Source organism: Mesocricetus auratus, unplaced genomic scaffold, assembly GCF_017639785.1.
Source record: "Mesocricetus auratus isolate SY011 unplaced genomic scaffold, BCM_Maur_2.0 Super-Scaffold_6730, whole genome shotgun sequence".
Classification (NCBI taxonomy): Eukaryota; Metazoa; Chordata; class Mammalia; order Rodentia; family Cricetidae; genus Mesocricetus; species Mesocricetus auratus.
Genome location: NW_024429184.1, coordinates 21755756 through 21782704, shown reverse-complemented (window position 1 = coordinate 21782704; position 26949 = coordinate 21755756). Strand labels below are relative to the sequence as shown.

At 37.3% G+C, this 26949-nt stretch overlaps 1 protein-coding gene across 4 annotated transcripts in view; it reads right to left on the bottom strand.

Moving 5' to 3' along the window:
• Positions 1-26949, bottom strand: part of Lingo2 (leucine rich repeat and Ig domain containing 2) — a 1146222-nt gene that overhangs the window by 847155 nt on the left and 272118 nt on the right. The gene's annotated exons all lie outside the window — the stretch shown is intronic.

Here is a 26949-nt window from a genome sequence, read left to right as displayed (position 1 = left end):
AGATTATTATGTATTTTTGTCTGCTCTAATTCCCCAAATTTTGCATATTGACAGACTCATAAACAAGCTTAGTAAAGGATATTAAGTAAGTGAATGAGTACTTATAAGATTCATAGCCGGGCATTGGTGGTACATGCCTTTAATCCCAGCACTCAGGAGGCAGAGGCAGGTGGATCTCTATGAGTTGGAGGCCAGCCTTCTTTACAAAGCAAGTTCCAGGACAGCCTCCAAAACAATACAGAGAAACCCTGCCTCTAAAAACAACAAAAAAAGATTCGTATACTTCCTTATTTAAAGGGATATAGATAATTCATGAAGTATAGATTTAATTTTACATGTTTTCTTCTTGTAACCATGATCTACATTACATGAGTTATTCGTTGAGCAGTTGAAAAATAGTAGTCCACTAGGTCATAATTTATTTTTATTCTTTTATTATTTATTCATTTTTCATTAGTACTTTTAAAAATACAGTCAACCTACAGACAAGGCATGATAAAAACCTAGAAATTCTTCTTTGGAAGTAACAAATTCACTGTCACAGTTAGTAGCTAGTAAGAAATAACTATGTAGGGAACCAGATAACCTATTTCTAGCTTGATCCTGAAAGAGTTGGAAATAGTAATTACATTAAAAAGTTATCTGCAGCATGTCCATTTTGTACCTCTGTCTGAGATAGAACATGACTTTGGAGGTAGCCACTAGGAATAGTCCTTTCCTTAAGTGCTTGTTATATGAAATGGCATGCATGTGTTTGTTTACCTCTCTGACCTTCCAGCTAATACTTTATGCAAGATTGTAGCAGCTTCTTTAAATGAATACTACAGAAACTCCACAAAAGTCATTAAGAAACAGAAAGAATGAACACCTCTCTGAGGTTCCAGGAGTGATGGTTTATGACTCTACTCCTGGAGAAGTTTCCCTGAGAGATGGATCATTCAATGCCAGAATGTGAGATTCCTCTTTATAAAGTCATTTTCACACTTCCTTCCGACAAAATCCATTGGGTCCCTTCTACTTTTAAGAGGCCTTATAATTACCAATGGACCTATTCAGACTGTTACTCAGAATTATTTCTGCATTTTAAGCTGATTTAATAACTTTAATTTCATCTGCAACATTTAATCTTTTTACCATGTAGGGTTGTGCTTTAACAGAATCCAGGGATAACTACACAGAGATCTTGAGAGCAGGCAGAAGAAGGCTTTGATTGATTCAGCATGTGGCACAAGGTGTTTGCTTCTCAGCTTCATATGGGATAAAATACTAGAGCTATTACTTAATATAGTCTATAAGCATTTCCTTTGGCATGAGTCATTATCCCTTTCCTCTATGGGATAAAACATAAATTTCAGGATGCAGCTATTTCGTAGAATGTATTTCAAAACAACATTGATATATTTAAGTCTTATTGATGCTGCTAAATTGAAATTGGCTTTGTAGCAAAAGAAAAAAGATCCATTTTATCTCAGCCTGGAGGATCATTTTTACCAATCGCTCATCTTTCAGTTAGTTTCTCAACATTTTTAAGAAGTCACAATAGCACACAATTATTCAGTCTATTAGCTAAAACTTCTACAAACCGAAGAAACAACTGCAATGTCCCTAATGTCCGTGATGGGATTATTTTATTCATTTTTAACGTGAGGAATCTGGAGCTGTTGTGTTAGTATGATTGCCCTAGAAATAAGCTCCCAGTTTTTAAACTTGTGTCCATTGCAGAAATACAGCTTGACTTCAGCAGAGTCTGTTTATAAATAATGCTCATGTTAAATTCTTACTCTTGAGGTTTCAGCATCTTTCTGTACTGGATGACAGAGGACTTCCATTTGTGGATCATGGTATTGAATTTGAGACCCACAAAGTCTCTGAGACAGCGTATCTGTTAGTTGCATGATTATGTCTTCTCTTTATACATACAAATTTTATGTGTTGCAAGAACCCTTTAATTATCAAATCTTAAAGCTAATTAAAAGTTAATGTAATTGTATATTATTAAGAAATGAAGCAACTTCTCAGCTATTAAAGATAAAGACATTCATCAAATAGAGTGAGAAAGTAATGCATTTTAGTGAAAAAGAATGCAAAGTACAGAGAGATATAGTTTCTTCAGTATCTCAGCATCTTCTGCTTGAATAAACTCGGACAGGGGCACTGTTTTCTCTTTGGAGAAACGTGGGAGGAATTTATGAAGCATTATATGACATTTAGCATAAGGAACCACAAGCTAATCTATATGAAACAGCTCTATAACCAAAAGACAATTGGTCAACATAGCAGACACTGCCTAACCACAACTTAGGGGAAAGAGGCAATAGGCATCCCCCAAAACAAATTATTCCACTAAAATAATGCCACAACTGAGGAATGGGGATATAACATCGAATTCTCATAAGGTGTAATATTGCTAAATAGTATACACTAATCACCATGATTTCCAAATTGTGAAGTTGCTCCTCTGCCCTTAAGAAATCTATTAGCTGCCAAGACAAAGCATTATGCTGCGCAGTATCAGGTACTAATAATGTCATCTTGTGTAAGGTAACATGAGACTCAGTACACTAGTCGTCATGTGTTTGTGGGAACTCAGGGAAGTTCTGGAAGTAAAGGTTATCCTTAGAGATTTAAACATGATAGGACTTTGACATTTATGAATGGAGAGGCTGTTGATGTGAAGGTTATGTGTCTGCAGGAGGGGATAAACTATTCTTAAAATGAAAGGAAGAACATTTATAAAGGGTAAAGTAGCATCTAGATCTTGTTATATTTAAGACAAAATGAGTGCATCGGCATGAATATAGACTGTGATGGGATATGGGTATGATTCTTGTGTTGAAGTGAGTTGAAAAGGATGTGGGAGCAGAATAAAGTATTGAGAGAAAGTTTCCATAGGAGCTTGTTCCTAAGAGAGTGGGGTTGACATAGGGAATGGAGGAGCTTTATAGGGAATTAGAGGAGGAAACTTCAAGGATATGGTGTTTATGCCGTGGCTATCATTTGCATGTTAAGGAACTCAGCTGTGGTGAACAGCAGCTGGGGATAACATGTTCTTTACAACCAGTTTACAATCACCATCAGATAAACATGACACAGTGTGAAAGAGTATGAGGCCCAAGTGCCAGCATTTGAGGGAAACCATGCTTTGGTTTAGAGTCCTTGTGTTGGGTCTATTTTTAGGATTGTTTGAAATTTTAAAATAGAATTTCAGCAGAGTTGCAATATAATTTCCCAAGCTTTGGGAAACCTTTGGACTCATTGTACAAAGCATTTTAGCATGTAAACAAGAATTAAGTTCCCTCTTTACATGGAATTGCCATAACTGAAATACAGGACTCTGGTTCTCATTTTAGTTTTATTGCTTTGTGTATGAAAGTATGCGCCAGAGTTTTCAGCATTCAAAATCTATGTGACAAGTTTTCTAACTACAACAAGAATAAATGGCCATATATTTAGTCTTGGAACTCCAGTACTGCTGAGTACTAAGAAGAACTGCTGCCTGCCAACAGTTGCAAATTTAACCATATGTTCTTTGGCACAGTTCACTAACAGAGCCACATATGTGAGCCAGTAATAGAAAACTGCTTCCTCAACTTAAAAAAATCAATCATTAAATAGCAAACAGAACTTCCAATTACTTTCACATGAATACAAAGCCAAAATTATGTGTATTATGTAAAATGCCTTTTTCAAATGAAACAATTACCATTAGCTTTGTGGGTGATATTGAAATATAAGGCCACTCATGCTTCTGACTGTGGAGTCTTACACTGCCTTCAGAAACTAATAGATACTGGCTCTTTAATATGTTATCTTCCATATCACAGTATGCCTTCAGGGTGATTGCACTAATGTTCCTGATCTGGTATCTTCCAAAGCACAAATAATAGGGACAAAGCTTCATATTTTACCAGCGAGATAGGAGGTAGCAGAGAACACACCTTAGTATAGGATGTAGAATAGAAGCATCAAAGGATTTTTAAAACCAGCTACCTTTAAGGTTTTGAAACATGCCATATAAAGAAATGTGTGTGTGTGTGTGTGTGTGTGTGTGTGTGTGTGTGTGTGCGTGCACGTGCATGCATGCGTGTTGTGGGGAATGCATTTTAAACATAAAGCCGTGTATGACTTCATCATGAATATATCTGCATTCTAGTCTTTCTAAAAAGCAGATCAGTCCACATTTAACTCAAAGCACTGTGAATATTTAATAATCTGTGGGGTATATTATGTCCATAAATGAAATTCCTGGGTGCTATTCATTTTTATGCATTGTAGCCATTTATTTATTTATTCTCACCACTACAAATTCATGCATTATATGTGTGCAACAGAAAAATATAATAAGCTGGGTGCCCCAGACACGTGACAACAATTCCTTTAACTCCAATTCCTTCAGGAGAGAAAAACACTCAAAGAGTTATCTTAGTCTAGGTGCCTGCAGCTGTACCCGGCGCTGTTTGTCCCGATGAAAGATGGTGAATCTCTAGGTCCCATTCCAGTTAAGGTGATCTAGTTTTCCCTCAAAATTTACAGATCATGCTCTGAGGACCATTCTCCCTTCTCTGGCTGTTCTTGCCTGAGGCAATACTCCGACGTTCTAGCTGGACTGGATGGAAAGGCCTAGGTATAAACTGAGTTAAAACCTTCTCTTTTTGACTTTGATCAGGATGAAAACAAGGTAACCCGGAGGCAGAATACTTAACATGGATATTTGGAAAAAGATGATGAACATGTATGAATCAGACTGAGGTCCTGCTACATTTGAGAATAAAATGGTCTAATTGCAATAACTCAGTGGGTAAAAATTGTAAGGCTAGAAAATGTAACAGCTCTAGTCTGATTCTAGAATCAGCTTCAGGGAGGAGGAGTGTGTTTAAATAGGAAAGTGCTTCCATTTCTATGGTAATTTTGTGTTTCATCCCCAAACACATTTTTTTTCTCTTAAGGTATGTTGCCTATATGTATTGAACATCATTTAAATACCACAAAGTATATTTCATGACAATAATAAAATAGCAATATAGTAAAAATAAGTACAAATTATTTTATGAAGTTTATAGCCTATTGTGATCATAACTGATTCTTTCATAAATAAGAGCTATGATGGTGTTGTTTGGGTCTTGGAACTAGAAATCAAAGTGGACTTCTGCATTGCCTGCAAACAGTTGGTATTTGTACTGATATCTACAGAATGAGTACAGTCTAAATATAGAAATCAGAGAAAACAGAGAATTCTGAATATACATAATAGGTAGGACTACATAAGCTCATCCTTAATCCATGATTGGCTGTGGACAGGTCCAGCCATCTGCCAAGCCAAGGGCAGACAACCATAAAATCATGTTTAGAGTGGCTGCATAATGCCTTCATCATAGTATTTTAAATATCTTTATCTTCCAGCTCCATGGCCATTATGGTTTACCATATAAAATGTTCAATAAGCCTCAGTATAATGTTTTGTTGAGCATATAGACAAACCATCATTTTTGTAAGCATCTTGAATAGCTTTGAGTCTCTGAATTAACCACCTCTCTCTCTGCAAAGAACAGTTTCTCTGATAAAGGATGACAGCAGCATTTGTCTATAGGTATAACATAAATATATTACACTATAGTTTGGTGAAGCATCAAATTTAGATAAACTGCATAACAGGTCTTCCCTGGAGTCTGTGATCTTCCAAGTCATATTTATTTTATAAACGGTATTTACACAATGAGTCATGTATGTCCTCCTATGGAGCAGATTTCAAATATACTCCAAGAACAGTTGGTTACTCCCATAATGGTTATGTCACTATTGCACCCATGGGCACATTTTAACTGACAGCTTGGCATAGTAACTCAAAGGGTTCACAGTTGGGTAAGACCATTGTTGCCTTATCTACCCAGCAGCCTGATCAGCACCTTCTGGAACTATGAAAACTAGCCAGGAGAGATAACTACTGAGGTAATGACAGTCATTTAATTTAGTTGTGCCACAAATTTGAATCTACCAGGCTAATCATAGTTCTAAACCTGAAGTTATACAGACAGTATTGTTATAGTCACAAGATCACAGAGCCAAATAAAATGCATAAATGTACAAAAGAGACCTGTTTGGAAGATGTGAAGAAAAGGAATTGAAGGGGCTTTGAGAGTGTAGAGGGTAAGATGACTACTGTAATACTATAGAATGGATAACATGTCAGAGATGAGCTGACAATGATAGAAAACTAGGAGAAAGTGTATTTTAAATGTAGAGGAAATTATTTGATGAGTCTTTTTTTGTGGGAGATGAGAGACAGTATTTCAAGGATAATTTCTCAATTACAGGCTTGTTACTAAGTATGGCTTTTCATGCTTGTCAAATAAAAAAGGCCAATACCACTTTTCTTGATTGTGAGTTCAGATTTTAGTAAGCAGATTTTGAGGTATTTCAAAGGGTCTAATGCATACAGTAGGATTGTTAGTTGTTTTGTTTTATAAAGGAAAATTCTGAGTGTAGAAAAATCTGACTTGTCTTAGAGACAAGAATTGAGGTCATTGGAACAGATGCATTTTCTAAGAATACAGAAAAATACAAAGGAACTAGTTCTAAGTCTTCAGATATTCTCAAAGTCCTCATTTTGTATTAGTGTAATTAATGGTTGTAACGAAGTGTCTAGGAGAATACATGTTTTCTATTGTATGGATAAGCCAATATATGAAGAGGTTATGAAACAAGCCCCAGGACACACATACCATATATAGCTAGGCAATTCAGTCACTCAGGTCCCAAAGTCGATACTCTAAGTTTTCCATGTAATAGATAGTTTATAACTATGGCCAAGGATTCTAGGTTACACATAACAAGGTTTAAGCTCACATTTGTCTATGTTCCTTAGACCCAAAAGATCCATTCCCACAATCACAGGCACCAGGAATTATTATACAAATAAAGTCTAGCTAATAAATAGGCTATAAGTATATGTACAAAATTCACAGATTTATTTCCATTAGAAGGAACACATAATATCTAATTTAGTGTTAAGCAATTAGGAGTCTTTTGTTTATCCAGAAGACCCAAGTTTAACTTGTCAAATGGCTCACTACAACCTGTAACTCTAGTTCTAGGGAATCTGACTCCCATTTCCTTCCTTCTCAGATACCTATACACATACTATATATACACATAAACATATACACGTAAGTAAGAAAAACGTCTTTGGAATATCTCATTCACATTTTATATCTATTATTGTTGAAATAATATTTGACTGTGAAGAACAACTTAAAATTAATTTGGGGTTGGCAAGATGACTCAGAGGTTAAAGGCCTGTGTTGCCATGGCTAATAACCTGGGGTTTAGTTCTGGGTCCCACAATAGCTAGAGAGAATATATTCTTTCAATTTTTGTCCTCTGAACTCCAGAAGCATGCTATGGCATGTGCATACTCCACCCAAACATTAATGCGATGAAAATTTTTAAATTGATTTTACTTGATTATTTGTACTTTTAAAGGCTGCTTTTAACTTCTTACTACTAGGAAGTGTGGATATCTCATATGGTTCACATTATTTCCCAGGGCCTACACTGCAGGATAATTCTCCTATCTGTTATCTACATTAGCTGTACATAAGCAAGGCAAAGCATTCAAATGTCCACTTTGGCAGAGAAGTTAATTCAGAATGGAGCTCCATGCTGGTCATCTAGGATATAGGTGCTGTTTCCATGGTTACCTTGTCTTTGAAAGATAAGGTGCTTTACAGTCTGAATGCTAAAGGTTTCCCTCCCTCCTCAGGCTTTATGCAACTTCACACTGGTTTTATATCTATATTTTCCCTATTTTTTTCTGAGATTATAGACCTCACAAAGTGTTCATTGAGTGTTCTCAGGAAGAAAATCATTTAAGAATCACTTGAGAAGCTTTTTCAAATTATGCAATCTCATCACCATATAGAAGTTACACTCCTTGTCTTCTTTGAAGAACTAATGAAATAATGTCTTCATTGTGTGATAAACTTTAACTACAACCACAGGTCCCTATTCATGTTCCAAGATCTGTTCTCTTCACTCCACAGCTTCTCCAGCATTGTTCACACCCGTAATTGCTCATTCACAGAGGCTGCATGTGTGCTCCTGTGTTTTATATTCTAAAATGCTGATATCATCCTACTATACAAAGCTCTCTTTTTTTTTTACAAAAAAAGACTTATTTATTTATTACATATACAGTGTTCTGCCTACATGCCAGAAGAGGGCACCAGACATATTGAATTGTAGATGGTTGTAAGCCACCATGTGGTTGCTGAGAATTGAACTCAGGACCCCTGGAAGAGCAGTCACTGCTCTTAAACTCTGAGCCATCTCTCCAGCCCCACAAAGCTCTCTTAATGGAGGATGTGAACTTAACTCCGGGACATCTGGCAGGTGGGTCCCTGCTTATAGAAAACATGTCAACAATCAACACAAAGATTTCATGATGTTATTCCAGGCAGAGCTGGGAAGGTTTTTTCTTATAAGTAGTAATACACTTGATATTCACAAAAGGAAATTGATGACACTGGAAAAATAGAAATGTTTTTATTTTGTCTTGTCTCTTACAGTTTCTTCTGCATTATGTAAAGCCTTGTGGACACATTAGAGTATTCTGGAGACAGTTATATGAGATAAAACAGAGCAGAGTTATCTTCTACCTGTAGACTGGAATTTAACAGTAGGCAGAATAAATGAGATACCACAGGGAATTTTTTTGAACAGAAGATCTCTATAAATCTTGAACTGTTTTCCAAAGGAGAATTTATTTATTTCCCAATGTTTTCTTTTACTGATGGGTTTCTGAAGAAGAAATGCAGATATTTAATTTAGTCCTCTAATTTTTATTTAGGAAATGGGCTGTGGAAGTACATTCTTTCAAGGAGACAAAATTAGGACACTGGTTAAGTGTTCCTCAGTTACAACACATTAGTGTACATACAAGAAAGTAAAGGTTACTATTCCACTAACTGCTAATTAAAATATAGCTAAGTGACCTAGAACTTTTTCAACCAACAGGTTGCTAGCAGACTGTTTCAGTTGTTGTAACTACTACAACAACATTTGACATAACTTCACTTAATACTATTGTGTCTCCTTATTCTTTCCACATCATCAATTACTAGAGAATATGTGTGCTTATATTGGAATTTTACCATGAGTATGGTTTACACATAGGAAGCTTTTCAAAAAGTTCAAAGCTAGAATCAAGGATAATGCTAACAGTAAGAGCAATGCCTGAATGCATACCTCACTACTGCTCTCATCTGTTTGTAACAATAACATCATTAAAATTCCATATGTTCATTCCTGTATTTAGCTTGATTTGATAACTGCTAAACATTATGTTAAATAAAAATGTAAAACAAGAATTCTGTTAAAGTAAGATAAAAATATGGTAGTCAGCTTTAAAATACACCGTTCAAAATATTAAACTCTTATGAAAATATTTAATAAGACACACACTGAAATTATTTTCACAGTCTTTTGGGATAAGAATGTTTCAGTGGAAATATGCTGCAAAATGCTCGTTTATGAACTGAACTTCCAATAAACTAAATTTAATTTGAATACTTTAAAGTTCCCATATCCAGAGATAAGTTTGTAAAAATAATTAGAGAAATATTATAAGAAATATCAAATTGTACTTTTAAAGATAAATCTACTTTCTTGGACTGGAGTTTAGATCAGAGGTAGAGTTCTTGCCATGTAGGCACAAGTCCCTGGCTTACATTCCTAAAGTTACAAATTTTCCTTCACTTGCTGAAAACATTCTTGTTTCCATAGTTAATTTTGTGAACTTGGTCACACCATGGCACCCAGATGTCTTGTCAAACAAATTTCTGATGTTTCCATAAAAGCGATTGTTACATAAGAGCTATATTTGAAACGGTGGGTTTGATTCACAGTTTCCCTCAAAACACACTGCAACTATCAGCTGAAGGCCTTTGTCTCAGAACAAACAGAGAACTTGCTGAGGTAGGAAGGGTGATAGCTTCAGATGCCACCAGACTTGAACTGCTGTTTCTCAGCCTACTGGTCTTTCCCATCAGGCTGTAGACTTCTGTTGCCTCCACAATTGAGATATATCTTCAAGATAAATTGTTCGTTTATGACTATATGTGTGTATTTGTCCAAATAAAAGTAACATCCTTAAATTTCAAAATGGTTCATTTATGATTAATGAGTACAGGTGCTAATTCAATGCTTTTGTTTTTGGTATGTCACATTTTTTAAACAGGCATATTGTAATTATTATTGTATTTTATTAAAAAACCAGAGTCAGTGAATTAATGTACAATACACATATAATTAAAAAAATGACACTGGTGCTTGAGAGATGGTCTGGTGATACAGACACACACACATGCACACACACACATATATGTGTGTGTGTGTGTGTATGATCTTTTGACAGTTTCAATCTTATAAGTAAAAGCTTTGTTCTCAGAGGCTTACTCTACAGGATCCTAGGCTTCACGGTGTAGATCAACTGCAGAAGCACCTGTGAAGCACTATGAATTACTTTGTAAACCACCAAATTAGATTTGATATGGTGATTCACAAAGAAATCCACAGCACTTCACAGTTTATGTAAACCTTGTACCAATGAGCCAATAAGTCATATGCAGTAATACCCTAAGTATGAAGAATATTTAAGTCATCATCTGATCTTTTATAAGGCATTAAAGTAGAATGGCAGGATATGAGAGAGACAAATTCATGATTATCCATTTGTTTTACAATTTTCTTTCAATTGGAAAAACAAGAAACTCTGAAAATTATGACTATAACATAAAAGCAAATTATGCTGCTTGCATTATCTATCAAAAGAGTTTACTTAGAATAAGCAAAAATCAAATATATACATCTCACATCACAATGCATACATGATAAGATAATTTTGTTCTAAATAATCTCAATTAACATTCTATAAAATACATAGAATTTTATTTTGCATAAATTCTTAGATTTAATTTTTTCCTATCCTATATTTGAGTAAACCTTTCTCAGTGAAAGCCTGAAACCTGGGGAAGCTATTGAAATGAATCTTAATATCTTAGTTTCCTCACTAGGTTCAACTCTGAGAAAAATACATGCCTATGTAAATGGAAAAAAATCCATAAACTGGCCATGCTTTAATAAAATCACAGAAATGAGCTACCTTTTTTCTCTCACTTTATGCTTGCTTCAGTGATAACATTTATCTAAAGATCAAGAATAACTTTAGAACTTTAATTTATAATTAATGAAAAGAACAATCTATAAATTTTACTGGTTTAGGGGCATATCTATGATTTTGAGAATTTTAATATTTTTAAAGTATATCATGAAATGTTAAGATTAATTAAAATATGTTTTTCAGAATGTTATAAGCATAACATTTCAGAGAGTTCAATACTGTCACTATAGATCACTGCACATTGCCAAATCAAATACAGAATGAGTCCAGACTGGATGACTGAGCAATAATAAATTTTAAGTGGGAAAAATCTTAAAAAATTATAAACATATTCATAAATACTCATTACACGGATGTTATTTAGCAGGCATAGTTCTATTTAGATGCTAAGGATATGAATGCAAACCTAATTAATTTATTGGCTTTAAGGAACATAAATAAACGAATAAATAAATAAATAAATAAATAAAAAGTCAAGAACAACTGTGTTCCTTGAAAAGTATCCAAACTAGTACAGATTGCCTTTAGAGTTCACATTATCTAGTAGCAAGAGGCTTGAAGCTGGTTTCACAGTGTAATTACCCAATACAAGAAATTGAAAGTACATGAATACATACCATGTGTGTCTTTTTGTGTCTGGGTTACCTCACTTAGGATGGCTTCTTCTAGTGACATCCATTTGCCTGCACATTTCAAGATTCCATTGTTTTTCTCCACTTAGTAGTATTCCATTGTGTAAATGTACCACATTTTCTCTATCCATTCTGTGGTTGAGGGGCATCTAGGTTGCTCCCAGGATCTAGCTATTACATATAAAGCTGCTGTGAATATAGTGGAACAGACATCCTTGTTATGTGAATGGGCATCTTTTGGGTATATGCCTAAAACTGGAATTGCTGGGTCTTGTGGGAGACTCAGACCTATTTTCATGAGGAATCTCCATACTTATTTCCATAGGGGCTGTACTAGTTGGCACTCCTACCAGCAGTGGAGGAGTGTTCCCCTTTCTCCACATCCTTTCCAGCACAAACTGTCATTGGTGTTTTAGATTTTTGCCATACTGACAGGAGTATGATGGTATCTCATATTTGTTTTGATTTGCATTTCCCTAATGGTTGAGCACTTTCTCAAGTGTCTCTCAGCCGTTTTATACTACTCAATTGAGAATTCTCTATTTAGTTCACTCCCCCGCTTTTTAATTGGGTCCTTTGGTGTTTTGGATACTTGCTTCTTGAGTTCTTTGTAAATTTTGGAGATCAGCCCTCTGTCAGATGTGGGATTAGTGAATATGTTTTCCCAATCTATGGGGTGCCTTTTTGTCTTCCTGACTGTGTCCTTTGCCTTACACAAGCTTCTCAGTTTCAGGAGGTCCTGTTTATTAATTGTTGATCTCAGTGTTTGTGCTACTGGTATTATGTTCAGGAAGCAGTCTCCTGTACCAATTCGTTCAAGGGTACCTCCCACTTTCTCTTCTAACAGGTTCAGTGTGGCTGGATTTATGCTGAAGTCTTTGATCCATACAGACTTAAGTTTTGTTCATGACAATAAACATGGATCTCCCTGCAGGCTTTACACGCTAGCATCCAGTTATGCCATTTGTTGAAGATGCTATCTTTTTTGCATTGTATAATTTTAGCTTCATATATGGATTTTAGATATGGATCAGGGGAGTGTCAGCCTACAATCCCAGTGCCAGTGAGGTTCCCAAGAGAGATGCATGATACTCCAGAGAAGTGGAATGAAGCAAGATCTCCTGAGCAGATTGGGAAAATTGGGGAGGGGAGAGGGACCCAAGATAAAGAGAGGGGGAGAAGAGGAGGGGAGAAGATGGCATGGGGGAGCAGGAAGGTTGGGTCGAGGTAAGAATAGAGGAGAGAAGGATGAGAGATACCATAATAGATCGAGTCATTATAGCCTTGAGGAGACATCTGACAGTAGTGAGATCTCCAGAGATCTACAAGAATAACACAAACTGGCAAATTAAACAATAGTGGAGAGACTACACTAATAGCCCCTTCTTGATGATACGGTTGATGACTACCCTATATGCCATCCTAGAACCTTCATCCAGGGAATGTTGGAAGCAGAGACAGATAGCCACTGCTAAACACTGAACTGAACTCCTGGAACCTAGTGAGAGAGATGGAGGAGTGATGAGCAAAGGGGTCAAGACCATGATGATGAAACCCACTAAGACAGCTGACCAGATGAGGGGGAGTTCTTGAATCCCAGACTGATGGATGAGAGGCCAACAGGGGACTGATCCAGACTCCATGAATGTAGTGCCAGGGAGGAGGCCACAGAAATCACCGGGGCCTTGGGTAGTAGAACAGTGTTCACCATGGTTTATGAATGAGCTTTGGGAGCCCATTCCATACAGAAGGACTCTCTCTCAGCCTGGACACAAGGGGAAGGTCCTAGGTCTTGCCCTGGATGAAATGACAGACTTTCGATTCCCCCAAGGAGGGCCTCACTCTCCCTGGGGAATGGTGTGGGAACAGGGTGGGGTGTTGGGGATGCTAGTGGAAGAACAAGGGAGGAGAGGTGGTAGAGGGAGCTGGGGCTTACATGTGAAACATTCATGTTTCTAATTTAAATAAAAACAAGAAATTGAAAGTACAACATGAGCTAGTAATGGAGGTAGGGTAAGATCATTTGAAGCAGATGGGCCACAAACCTGTCACAGGTAGTATAAAAACAGAATGGAAGTACCATTTTATTCTTCGCTATACTATTGCTGAAAAATTTACACAAAACTTAGGTATAAGTGAAAACTAGCAAGTACATCAGGACTCTAGACAATTAATGAGAAAATTTGGAAAATAGTCATGCCACCCAGAAACAATTTACCTGAAAATGGGCATGACAAAGTCACAGCTATGAGGAAGGTTCCTAGCATTAACCAAGTTGTCCAAAACCCAGAAACAAATTGTTCCAGAAGAAATCTCCTTAGGAAACAGGACAATTTTCCCTTCAGTATACCAGTTTAATAGATGGAATAATATAGAAACAAACAAATGCTTGAAATCATATCACTGTGAGGTCTCAGGCTGTACAAATATCCAGAATGAGCTCAAGCTGAACCACAGGAGTATTTATGATGGCTAGACAAAAGGCAGCATTCCTTAGGAACTTGTGAAACCATTTCTTATCTGCTACAAAGAATCATCTCCCTTGCCTCTGGCTGATGGGAAATGACCTTTTGTGTATATGTTTCTCTTATTGGTTGATGAGTAAAATATTGTTTGGCCAATGAGGCAGGAAGATAGAGGGGGCTATGAGATGAGGAGAATTCTGAGAAATGTAGACAGAGGGATACCTTGAGAGTTACCATATAGTGGAAGAAGAAGTGGCAGGTCCAGAACCTCCTCCAGTAAGATAAGACCACGTGGAAATACTAAGATTGATAGAAATGGCTTAATAATTAAGACACAACTAGCCAATAAGGAGCCCTAGCTATCAGTCAACAGTTTAATAATTAATATAGTGTCTCTGTGTGTTCATTTGGGGCTGAGGCCGCTGCAGGACCAAGCTGGTGGGAAAGAAAATAGCAGCAACATATGGCAGGAAAGACAGACTCACTATTGGCATACACCTTTGGTGCCCATAAGTATATCAGTATCTCTAGACTCCCTCAGCCTCACAATTACCTTTTATACATTTCAACATATGCCCTAGCATCCTTGACCAACTCACCTCATCCTCTACTCAAAAGTCTTTTGAGCTCACATGCTTCCTTCTCCCCAGCTATTCATTCTTATTACCCAGATAGTCTCACTACCTCTGATCTTGTTTTTCTCACTACCCATACATACTCTCTCTGTTGCTTTCCATGTATTCTTTGTTATTCTTTTTCTCTATTTCACTTCTCTCATTGTCCTCTCACTATTTTATCTATTTGTCTCTCCAGTATCTCCTGCTCTCCCACTTCCCTATCCCTTAACATGTCCAGTCTTCTGTTCTTTCTCTCTGCTTTGGACTCTTCCAGATGGTTCTGGGTATTCTCTCTCATGTATCTATAATTAAAACACTCCCTAGTTATAGAGTGATCATATAAGCAGTTTCTTTAATCACGTCAGGCCAATTTTCCCTTTGAGATTCAGTATACTCGTAGAGCAGATGAGATAAATTCAGAAGCCAGCAAAGGTTTGAAAACAGAACACCACATTTAAAAAGAAAGCTACTCTTTACAGTGAATTCAAGCACCCAAAATAATCCTTCCACTTTTTCTGTCAATTATGCTATAAATTTTTATGGGAAAGTAAATGCTCAGCAAATGAGATATTATGACTGAACTAATTTTCTGCTGAACTGAATAAACAATGCAATTTATTTTCAAACTTTTATAGTGTCTGACTTCAAAATAGGTGATGTATATTATCCATTAATGAGTGACCATAGTGCAGTAATTCACTAGAGTTTTTTAAAGATCAGTAAGACCTCTATGATATTTCCTATTTGTAATCAACGTCTTCATAAAATTGTTCACTGGTTATTCTGGGTTTTAGCATATAGATGTATTCATAAGTATATAATATATGGAGTAGGTATGTGGTAAAATATAGCATCTATCTTTGCATAAGAAGAATATGTGATGTTTCCATAACAGCAATAAAGATGGAATTGCCTAATATCAATTGTATTCTACAATGGTATTCCTGTCTTAAATTAAGCATGGTTATATGTCATAAAATACTTAATAAATTCTATAAAAGGAACATGTTTCAGGTTGTGATCCTTAGAGATGAGGGAAGTCAACATCTAAGACACTAAAGGCAAAGTAGAATGGTGGCATTAATGTGACATGTGCTGTACAATGTGCCATTGCAAGAAATTATATGGTATTTCTGTGTTCTACTGGCAGACATTAAAGTTAGCATGAACTTATCTGATTAAGTTCAGTGTGGTACTATTCATCAACCTAGGGAGAAGTTCTAGACAACTGTGGTTCTTTTTAATTAAGCTAATCTTAGTCAGCAAGCTTATTAGAAGACAAATGCCATCAGGAGATTTGAAACTGGTCCCTCAGTTCTGATTTGAACATATAAACACAATGGAGATGTCTAGATTCATTCTTGTTATAATTAATTTCTTACTTTTCAACACGCTGGGAAAAAGACAAATCAGAATCAAAAAGGGAAAGGTAGACAAAATTAATATTATGAAAACAGGGCAAATATCAGGACAATTTAAAATAACTACTGCAGCCAACCAGAAGTAAAGACTGATGAGCTGACACGGGATCTGCACTTAATGAACAATTCATGCTACTATTCTGACAATGCATTCTGGTAAGTTGAGTCGAAAGTACAGCTCCAAAGGAATCCTGTGCCTTTTCTTGTGATGAAAACTAAGATGAATAGTGATATAGCAAGCCAAAAAGCACAAAATAAAAATAGAATAGTAAGTTAAAATTGCATGTTCAGGTTAACATGATCCTCCAACTGTTGCTCTCATACTTTCAGTTAAAATATCTTTCCTGTAAACACTGAAGTAAAAATATAAATCAAGGAATAATATATAACCTATGACTAGAGAATAATCATTTACAAGAAATTCTTCAACTGTGATGACAGTCACGGAATTGATGTTCCGGGGATACAACAACACAGTAAATCTATATATTAATCCATATATTCAACAGAATTGCTAAGAGCAACTGAACAAAATGCATTATATATAGCTCTGTCTTTGTATAGAAAATTAGTGATGAGGCCAATGAGATTGTTGAGCACCTAAGAGATTTTTGACCTGAATTTGCTCATCAAAATCCATAAAATAAAAGCCAGATGTAGTAATGCAGTTATAGCCCCAGAACTCTTGTTGAGATAGGCAGTAGAGAAAAGAAACCTGCTAAAATGCTCACAGAATAGCTGTCCTGGAGTATGCAGATATAGTATGAGTGATCATACTTGATTAAGTTAAAAAAGAGAACTAATTCATCAGCTTTGTCTTCTGACTTCCACACATGTACAGTGGGACACATCTGTACAAACACACACACACACACACACACACACACACACACACACACACAATGCATTTAAAAATATTTTCTTGTTCTTTAAAGATAAGTTCTCACTGTTATGTATCTTTGGGTGTACTGGAATACCTCCATGCCTCAATAAAAAATAAAAATAAAAAACTTTTAAAACACAAAAGTGAATGAAGGTATTTATCTTCAGGGCTACATGATGCTGATTCCAGTGGCAGTGGGTTACTAAAGAAAATTCCCATTGACTAGTCTGTGATAATATCTGTAGGAGTTGTTTGTCAAAGAACCACTGCAACATCCTACCAGACCCACTATGGCTCTAACTGGCACTCTTGCTTGCCCACCAGAGCTAGGAGATGAAGTCATCTTACTGAAGATACTGCCCACTTCTGTTGTAAATTATAAAGAGACCAAGCTAGAAACTTCTTCCATGCTAGCTAAGTTAAAAAGTGCCAGACAGTAAGATGCAGAGTTGTGCTATGGGTGTGAGAAAAGGCATCACCACTGTCTTACCCAGATGTATTTTTTATGAACTACAAATCTGCTGCATATGGAATAGTGGTATGAATGCTATGAGGGCAACTACGCATTCTAGATTTGAGGCTCATACCAGAGGAGACAATCCATGCCCAATAAGCCAAACCAACCATCCATTTTTTGGGATGGTATTAGGTTCAATGGGGGAACTTACAGTAAATTGTTTAATTCAGTTGACATAATATCAACTGCCTTCTAAATGTCTGAAAATGAGTAGCAGTTTAGAGTATAGTCCTAAACAAAACATTTAGATCACCCTCTCAAACTCCTAGGGAACATTGTGGAATGGCAGTTAGGAAGAACATACAGTAATGAAATAGAATGAAGATCTGTCTCTAGGCATGGCACAATAATTGTATTGAGGAATTTCAAGCTTAGTTCTGTCAATGATCAGTCATTGACTCAAGGGGGCTCATGGATTTCTACCCCTTTCTTCTGAATGCTTGACAACTCATAGATTTCAGTAACTCTTCAGTTGTAAACCCACTATTTAATCAAGTAGGCTTCTGTGGATAGCTCAATGCCTATCATCACACAAGTGGAGTCATAGAGAGAGGGGGGATGTATCTAAGAGAACAGAAGAGAGCAAATAGTATACATTATGCCCTTGTATGAAACAATCAAAAACATATTTAATGAATAGAAAAATAAAAGATTAAATATTGAAACTCTTAAACTTACTTATCAATGCAAGAATGTAAAACAGATTACTCACAAAACTCATGCCATTTCATTTTGTAAAGACATCTCCAGAACTCTCACTTTGACAATATATGTATATTAATTTGTTTTTTGCTGAGGACATAAGGGATAAAAATATCTCATCTTCAAGATGCAGAAACTACATATCAGAAAGGCAGTAGGTTCTTCAAGGGCAAGTAATTAAAAGATCCAGGTTGCCTAAAAGATTATGCTTACTTTATCCCCAAGAGTTTCCAGTACTCAGAAATTCACATAGCATTTGTGAGTTAAACTTTAAAAGACAGATTCTAACCAAGCAAGTGAAAGACCTATATAGCAAGAACTTTGAGTTTTTAAAGAAAGAAATTAAAGAAGACATCAGAAGGTGGAAAGATCTCCTATGCTCTTGGATAGGCAGGATCAACATAGTAAAAATGGTAATCTTACCAAAAGCAATATACAGATTAACACAATCCCCATTAAAATCCCAGTGCAATTCATCACAGACCTTGAAAGAACAATAATCAACTTTGTATGGAAAAACAATAGACCCAGGTTAGCCAAAACAACCTTATTCAACAAAGCAACATCTGAAGGCATCACCATCCCCGACTTCAAGCTCTATTATAGAGCTGTAACCCTGAAAACAGCTTGGTATTGGCACAAAAATAGACAAGTAGACCAATGGAATCTAATTGAATGCCCTGATATTAACCCTTACATGTGTGAACATCTGATTTTCAACAAAGAAGCTAAAAATATACAATGGAAAAAAGAAAGTATCTTCAACAAATGGTGCTGGCATAACTAGATGCTGGCATGAAGAAGAAAACAGATAGATTTATGTCTATCACCATGCAGAAAACTTAAGTCCAAATGGATCAAAGACCTCAACATAAATCCAGCCATGCTGACCTGTTAGAAGAGAAAGTGGGAAGCATCCTTGAATGACTTGGTACAGGAGAATGCTTCCTGAACATAACTCCAGTAGCACAGACACTAAGATCAACAATTAATAAATGGGACTTCCTGAAACTGAGAAGCTTCTGTAAGGCAAAGGACACAGTCAGCAAGACAAAAAGACAACCTATAGTTTATGAAAAGAGATTCACTAACCTCACATCTGACAGAGGGCTGATCTCCAAAATTTATAAAGAACTGAAGAGGTAAGTCTCCAAAACACCAAAGGATCCAATCAAAAAATGGGTTACAGAACTAAACTGAGAATTCTCAATAGAGGAGACTTAAATGGGTGAGAGACACTTGAGAAAGAGCTCAACATCCCTAGCCATCTGGGAAATGCAAATCAAAACAACTATGAGATACGATCTTATTCCTGTCAGAATGGCTAAAATCAAAAACTCCAAGGACAGTTTATGCTGGAGAGGATGTGGAGAAAGGGGAACACTCCTACACTACTGGTGGGAGTGCCAAAAGGTACAGCCCCTATGGAAATCAGTATGGAGATTCCTCAGGAAAATGGGAATCAGTCTACCACAAGACTCAGCAATTCTACTCTTAGGCATATACCCAAAAGATGCACATTCATATAACAAGGATGTCTGTTCCACTACATTCACAGCCACATTATTTGTAATAGCCAGAACCTGCAAGCAACCTAGACGCCCCTAAATTGAAGAGTGGATAGAGAAAATGTACAATTACACAATGGAGTACTAATTGGCAGAAAAAAAAACAACAGAATCTTGAAATTTGCAGGCAAATGGATGGCAGTAGAAGAAACCATACTGAGTGAGGTAACCCAATGCCAAAATGAGAAACATGGTATGTACTCAGTCTTTTATGGATTTTAGACATGAATCAGGGGGAGTGCCAGCATACAACCCCACTGCCAGAGAGTCTAGGATATAGAACCTTCATCCAGCGACTGATGAAAGCAGAGGCAGATCCCCACAAACACTGAACTGAACTCCTGGAATTCAGTGTCAGAAAGAGAGAACTGATGGGCAAAGGAGTTAAGGGTGGGCTGGTTTAACCCATAGAAACAGTTGACCTAAACAAGTAGGAGCTCTTGGACTCCAGATTGATGGCTGTGTGGAAACATGGGACTGACCCAGACCATCTGAATGTGGGTGTCAGTGAGGAGGCCTAGATAACCTATGAGGCCTTGGGTAGTATTTATCCCTGGCATACAAATAGATTTTGAGTGTGCATGCCACAATATGGGAGGCTCTCTCAGCCAGGAGTCTTGGGGGAGGGCCTAGGCTCTGCCATGGATGAAATGACAGACTCTGGAGATCCACCATGGAGGCACTCATCCTACTTGGGGATCAGAGTGGAGATTGGGTGGGGGACTGGGGGACCTTGTAGGAAGGGCATCAGAGGAGGGGAGGGAGAGGAAGCTGGGATTGACATGTGAAACAAATTGTTTCTAACCTAAGTTAAAAAAAGCATTCTTAATGATGAATAAAAAAAGAAAATGTCATAGTGTATAATTAATACATTTATTAAAACATTCCAAAAGAAAAAGAAGAAAGTAAGACTGAAATAAACAACATACATTTTAAATCATACTAAACTCTGTGTAGCATCAGCTAAAGGCATACATTCAAAGACTGAATCGGAATGATTTCATCTACCACATGTAACTTGAAAGCTAACTCCCAAATTCATTGCAAAAAATTTGCAAGAAGACAAAATGATAAATATTTTATGTAAAATTACCATATACATTGGAAAAATAATTATCAAGATTTCACATCCTGAGCGAGTCCAGCTTCAGGTGACATTGGGTCTCCAGCGGGGACCACCCGCCCTTCTCCCATCCTGCTTGATTTTCAGGGCCGCTCCCAGCATCCAGAAGACCCACCCACACAGGAAAGACATCAGCCCCTCCAAGACCCAAACCCCAGCGAGTCCAGCTTCAGAAGACCCGCCCACACAGGAAAGACATCAGCCCTTCCAAGACCCCAACCCCAGCGAGTCCAGCTTCAGGAAAGACATCAGCCTTTCCAAGACCCCAACCCCAGCAAGTACATCTTCAGGAGACCTGCCCACACAGCAAAGAAGTCAACAATTCCAAGACCCCAACCCAAGTGAGACCAGCTTCAGGAAAGACATCAGCCCTACCAGGACCCAAACTCTGTGTCAGCATCCCCAGCTTCAGCTGCAGAAAGGAAGGAGACCAGTGGAAACGGAAAGACCCCACCAGCACCCACTGAAAGAAGAGATGGGAAGAAGACAGAATAAAAGATCACTCAGCAATAGAAACACCAACATAACCCCACCAGAATCCAGGGATCCAACACCAGCAAGACCCGAAAGCACTACATAGACGAAGAAGAGGAGACAGACCTTAAAAATTATTTCATGAAGATGATGGAGACCCTCAAAGAAGAAACGAGGAAATCCCTTAAATAAATAGAAGAAAAAACAAACAAAAAATCCATGAAATGGGGGAAAATTTAAGAAATAAACAAATCTCTCAAAGAATCTAAAGAGCACCAAGAAAGAACAACCAAAAAAATGAAGGAAACAACTCAAACAGTTGAAGGATTGAAAGCTGAAATAGAAACGATAAAGAAAACACAGAATGAAGGGATGCTGGAAATAGAAAAGCTGGGTAAACGATCAGGAACTACAATGCAAGTATCACCAATAGAATACAAGAGATAGAAGAGAGAATCTCAGGTGTTGAAGACTCATTAGAGGATATAGAGTCATCAACCAAAGAAAATCTCAAAACCAACAGATCCTTAACACAAAATATCCAGGAAATATGGGACAGCGTAAAGAAGCCAAACCTGAGAATAATAGGTATAGAAGAAGGTGAAGAAATTCAACTTAAAGGTACAGAAAACGTATTCAACAAAATCATAGAAGAAAACTTCCCTAACCTAAAGAAAGATATGCCTATGAAAGTAGAAGAATCTTACATAACACCAAATAGGCTTGACCAGAAAAAGAAGTCATCTCACCATATAATAATCAAAACATCAAACCTACAGAGTAAAGAGAAAATATTAAGAGCAGCTAAAGAAAAAGGCCAAGTAACATAAAAAGGCAGACCTATCCGAATTACACCTGACTTCTCAATGGAAACGATGAAAGCCAGAAGATCCTGGTCAGATGTCCTACAAACGCTAAGGGAACAAGGATGCCAGCCCAGACTACTATATCCAGCAAAGCTCTCAATTACCATAGATGGAGGAAACAAAATATTCCATGACAAAGCCAGATTTAAACAATACATATCCATGAATCCAGCTCTACAGAAAATGCTAGAAGGAAAACCTAGAGCCAAGGAAGATAACTACATTCACAAAGACACAGGCAATATATAATCACACTTTTCAAAACACCAAAAGAAAAAGGGAGGAGAAACTACACAAAATAACTTCAGTAACAATAAATCAAGCACAAGCAAGGATCACCAATCAATGGTCATTAATATCCCTCAATGTCAACAGCCTCAACTTGCCTATAAAAAGACACAGACTAGCAGAATGGATACAAAGACAGAACCCTTCCTTCTGCTGCATACAAGAAACACATCTCAACATCAAAGACAGATGTTATCTCAGAGTAAAGGGTTGGGAAAAGATCTTCCAATCAAACAGTCCCAAGAAACAAGCGGGTGTAGCAATCCTAATATCTAACAAATTAGACTTCAAATTAAAATCAATCAAAAGAGATGAAGAAGGACACTTCATATTCATCAAAGGAAAAATACATCAAGACGAAGTCTCAATTTTAAACATCTATGCCCCAAATACAAAGGCACCTACATTCATGAAAGAAACATTACTAAAGCTCAAAATGCACATAAAATCTCACACACTAATAGTAGGAGACTTCAACACTCCGCTCTCACCGCTAGACAGGACCTCCAGACAGAAACTTAACAAAGAAACAAAAGAACTAATAGAAGTTATGACCCAACTGGGTTTAACAGACATCTATAGAACATTCCACCCAAATACAAAGGGATATACCTTCTTCTCGGCACCACATGGAACCTTCTCTAAAATTGACCACATAATAGGAAACATAGCAAATCTCCACAGATACAAAAAAATTGGAATAACCCCCTGCATCTTATCAGACCACCATGCATTAACATTAGAATTCAACAATAACACAAATCGCAGAAACCCTACAAACTCATGGAGATTGAACAATGCACAATTGCACCATCCCTGGGTAAAGGAACAAATAAAAAAAGAAATTAAAGACTTCCTCGATTTCAATGAGAATGAAGACACAACATACACAAACTTATGGGACACTTTGAAAGCAGTGCTGAGAGGAAAGTTTATAGCACTAAGTGCCCACATGAAAAAACTGGAGAACAGTCATACTAGAGAATTAATAGCACAGCTGAATGTTCTAGAACAAAAAGAAGCAAACTCCCCCAGGAGGAGCAGACGCCAGGAAATAATCAAATTGAGGGAGGAAATCAATCAAGTAGAAACCAGAAAAACACTGAGAAGAATCAATGAAACAAAGAGTTGGTTCTTTGAGAAAATCAACAAAATAGACAAACCTCTGTCCAAACTAACCGAAAGACAGAGGGAGAGCATGCTAATTAACAAAATCAGGGATGAAAAAGGGGACATAACAACAGACTCCGAAGAATTCCAGAGAATCGTCAGGGCATACTTTGAAAATCTGTACTCCACAAAATTTGAAAACTTAAAGGAAATGGACACTTTCCTGGATAGATATCACTTGCAAAAACTAAATCAAGAACAGATAAACAATCTAAACAGACCTATAACCCCTAATGAAATAGAAGCAGTCATCAAAAGTCTCCCAAATAAAAAAAGCCCAGGCCCAGATGGCTTCAGTGCAGAATTCTACCAGAAATTCAAAGAAGAGCTAATTCCAATACTACTCAAAGTATTCCACACAATAGAAGCAGGAGGCTCACTGCCAAACTCTTTCTACGAGGCTACAATTACCTTGATACCCAAGCCACACAAAGACACAACTAAGAAAGAGAACTATAGAGAAATTTCCCTCAACGAACATTGATGCAAAAATACTCAATAAAATACTAGCAAACCGGATTCAAGAACACATCAGAAAAATCATCCACCATGATCAAGTAGGCTTCATTCCAGGAATGCAGGGATGGTTCAACATTAGAAAATCTATCAATGTAATCCACCATATTAACAATCTGCGAAAGAAAAACCACATGATCATCTCACTAGATGCTGAAAAAGCCTTTGACAAAATCCAGCACCCCTTCATGATAAAGGTCCTAGAGAGATCAGGGATAACAGGAATGTACCTGAATATAATAAAAGCAATATACAGTAAACCAACAGCTAACATCAAACTAAATGGAGAGAAACTCAAAGCAATTCCTCTAAAATCAGGAACAAGACAAGGCTGTCCACTCTCTCCATATCTCTTCAATATTGTACTTGAAGTTCTAGCTACAGCAATAAGACAACAAAAGGAGATAAAGGGGATACAAATAGGAAAAGAAGAAGTCAAACTTTCACTATTTGCAGATGATATGATAGTTTACATAAGTGACCCAAAAAACTCTGCAAGGTTACTCCTAGAGCTGATAAACACCTTCAGCAATGTGGCAGGATACAAGGTAAACTCAAAAAAATCAGTGGCCCTATTATATACAGATGATGAAGTGACTGAGAAAGAAATCAGAGAAACATCACCCTTTACAATAGCCAAAAAACAGCATCAAATATCTGGGGATAATGTTAACCAAGGAAGTGAAAGACCTGTATATCAAGAACTTTGTGTCTTTAAAGAAAGAAATCAAAGAAGATACCAGAAAATCGAAAGATCTCCCATGCTCTTGGATTGGTAGAATCAACATAAGAAAAATGGCAATCTTGCCAAAAGCAGTCTACAGATTCAATGCAATCCCTATCAAAATTCCATCACAATTCTTCAAGGACCTGGAAAGAACATCAATCAACTTTATATGGAAAAACAAAAGGCCCAGGATAGCTAAAACATCCCTATACAATAAAGGAACTTCAGGAGGCATCACCATACCTGACTTCAAGCTCTATTATAGAGCTATAGTCCTGAAAACAGCTTGGTATTGGCACAATAATAGGCAGGTAGACCAATGGAACCGAATCGAAAGCTCTAATTTTAACCCACACACCTATGAACACTTGATTTTTGACAAAGAAGCTAAAACTGTACAATGGAAAAAAGAAAGCATCTTCAACAAATGGTGCTGGCATAACTGGGTACTGGTATGCAGAAGACTGCAGATAGATCCATGTTTATTGCCTTGTACAAAACTTAAGTCCAAATAGATCAAAGATCTCAACATAAATCCAGCCACACTGAAACTTTTAGAAGAGAAAGTGGGAGATACTCTTCAGCGAGTTGGTAAAGGAGACCACTTCCTAAACATAACACCAGTGGCACAGGCACTGAGATCGACAATTAACAAATGGAACCTTCTAAAACTAAAAAGCTTCTGTAAGGCAAAGGACACAGTCAAAAAGACAAAAAGGCAGGCCACAGAATGGGAAAAGGTATTCACTAACCCTACATCTGACAGAGGGCTAATCTCCAAAATTTACAAAGAACTCAAGAAACAAGTCTCCAAAACACCAAAGGATCCAATTAAAAGGTGGGGTACTGAGCTAAATAGAGAATTCTCAGTAGAGGAGGCTAAAATGGCCAAGAGACACTTAAGAAAGTGCTCAACATCCTTAGCCATCAGTGAAATGCAAATCAAAACAACTCTGAGATACCATCTTACTCCTGTCAGAATGGCTAAAATCAAAAACACCGAAGACAATTTATGCTGGAGAGGATGTGGAGAGAGAGGAACACTCCTCCATAGCTGGTGGGAGTGCCGAGTCATACAGCCTCTTTGGAAATCAGTATGGAGATTCCTCAGGAAAATGGGAATTAATATACCACTAGACCTAGCAATTCCACTGTTAGGCATATATCCAGATGAGGCAAGTTCATACAACAAGGGCATCTGCTCCACTATGTTCATAGCAGCATTATTTGTAATAGCCAGAACCTGGAAGCAACCTAGATGCCCCTCAACTGAAGAGTGGATAGAGAAAATGTGGTACATTTACACAATGGAGTATTACTCAGCAGAAAAAAACAATGGAATCTTGAAATTCGCAGGGAAATGGATAGCACTGGAAGAAACCATCCTGAGTGAGGTAACCCAGTCACAAAAAGACAAACATGGTATGTACTCACTCATATATGGATTTTAGACATGGATCAGGATAGTTCCAGTTTGCACTTCCACTGATAGAGAGTCTGGGAAACAGGAAAGAACCTAAAAGATACACATATATGCATAGTACCCAAGAGAAGAGGATGGAGACAAGATCCCCTAAATGGATGGGGAACACGGCGAGGGGTGGGAGGGAGTGGGACCTGGGAAGAAGAGAGGGGGTGAAGAGGAAGAGAGTTGGTCATGGGGGAAAAGGAAGTTGAGGGGGTGGGGGTAGAATAGGGGGAAGAGGGAATCATAGGATCGAATACAGATCAGGCACCAGAGCGACCTCGAGTGATCTAAAGGGATAACACCAATTGGCAAGCTAAGCAATAGTGGAGAGACCAC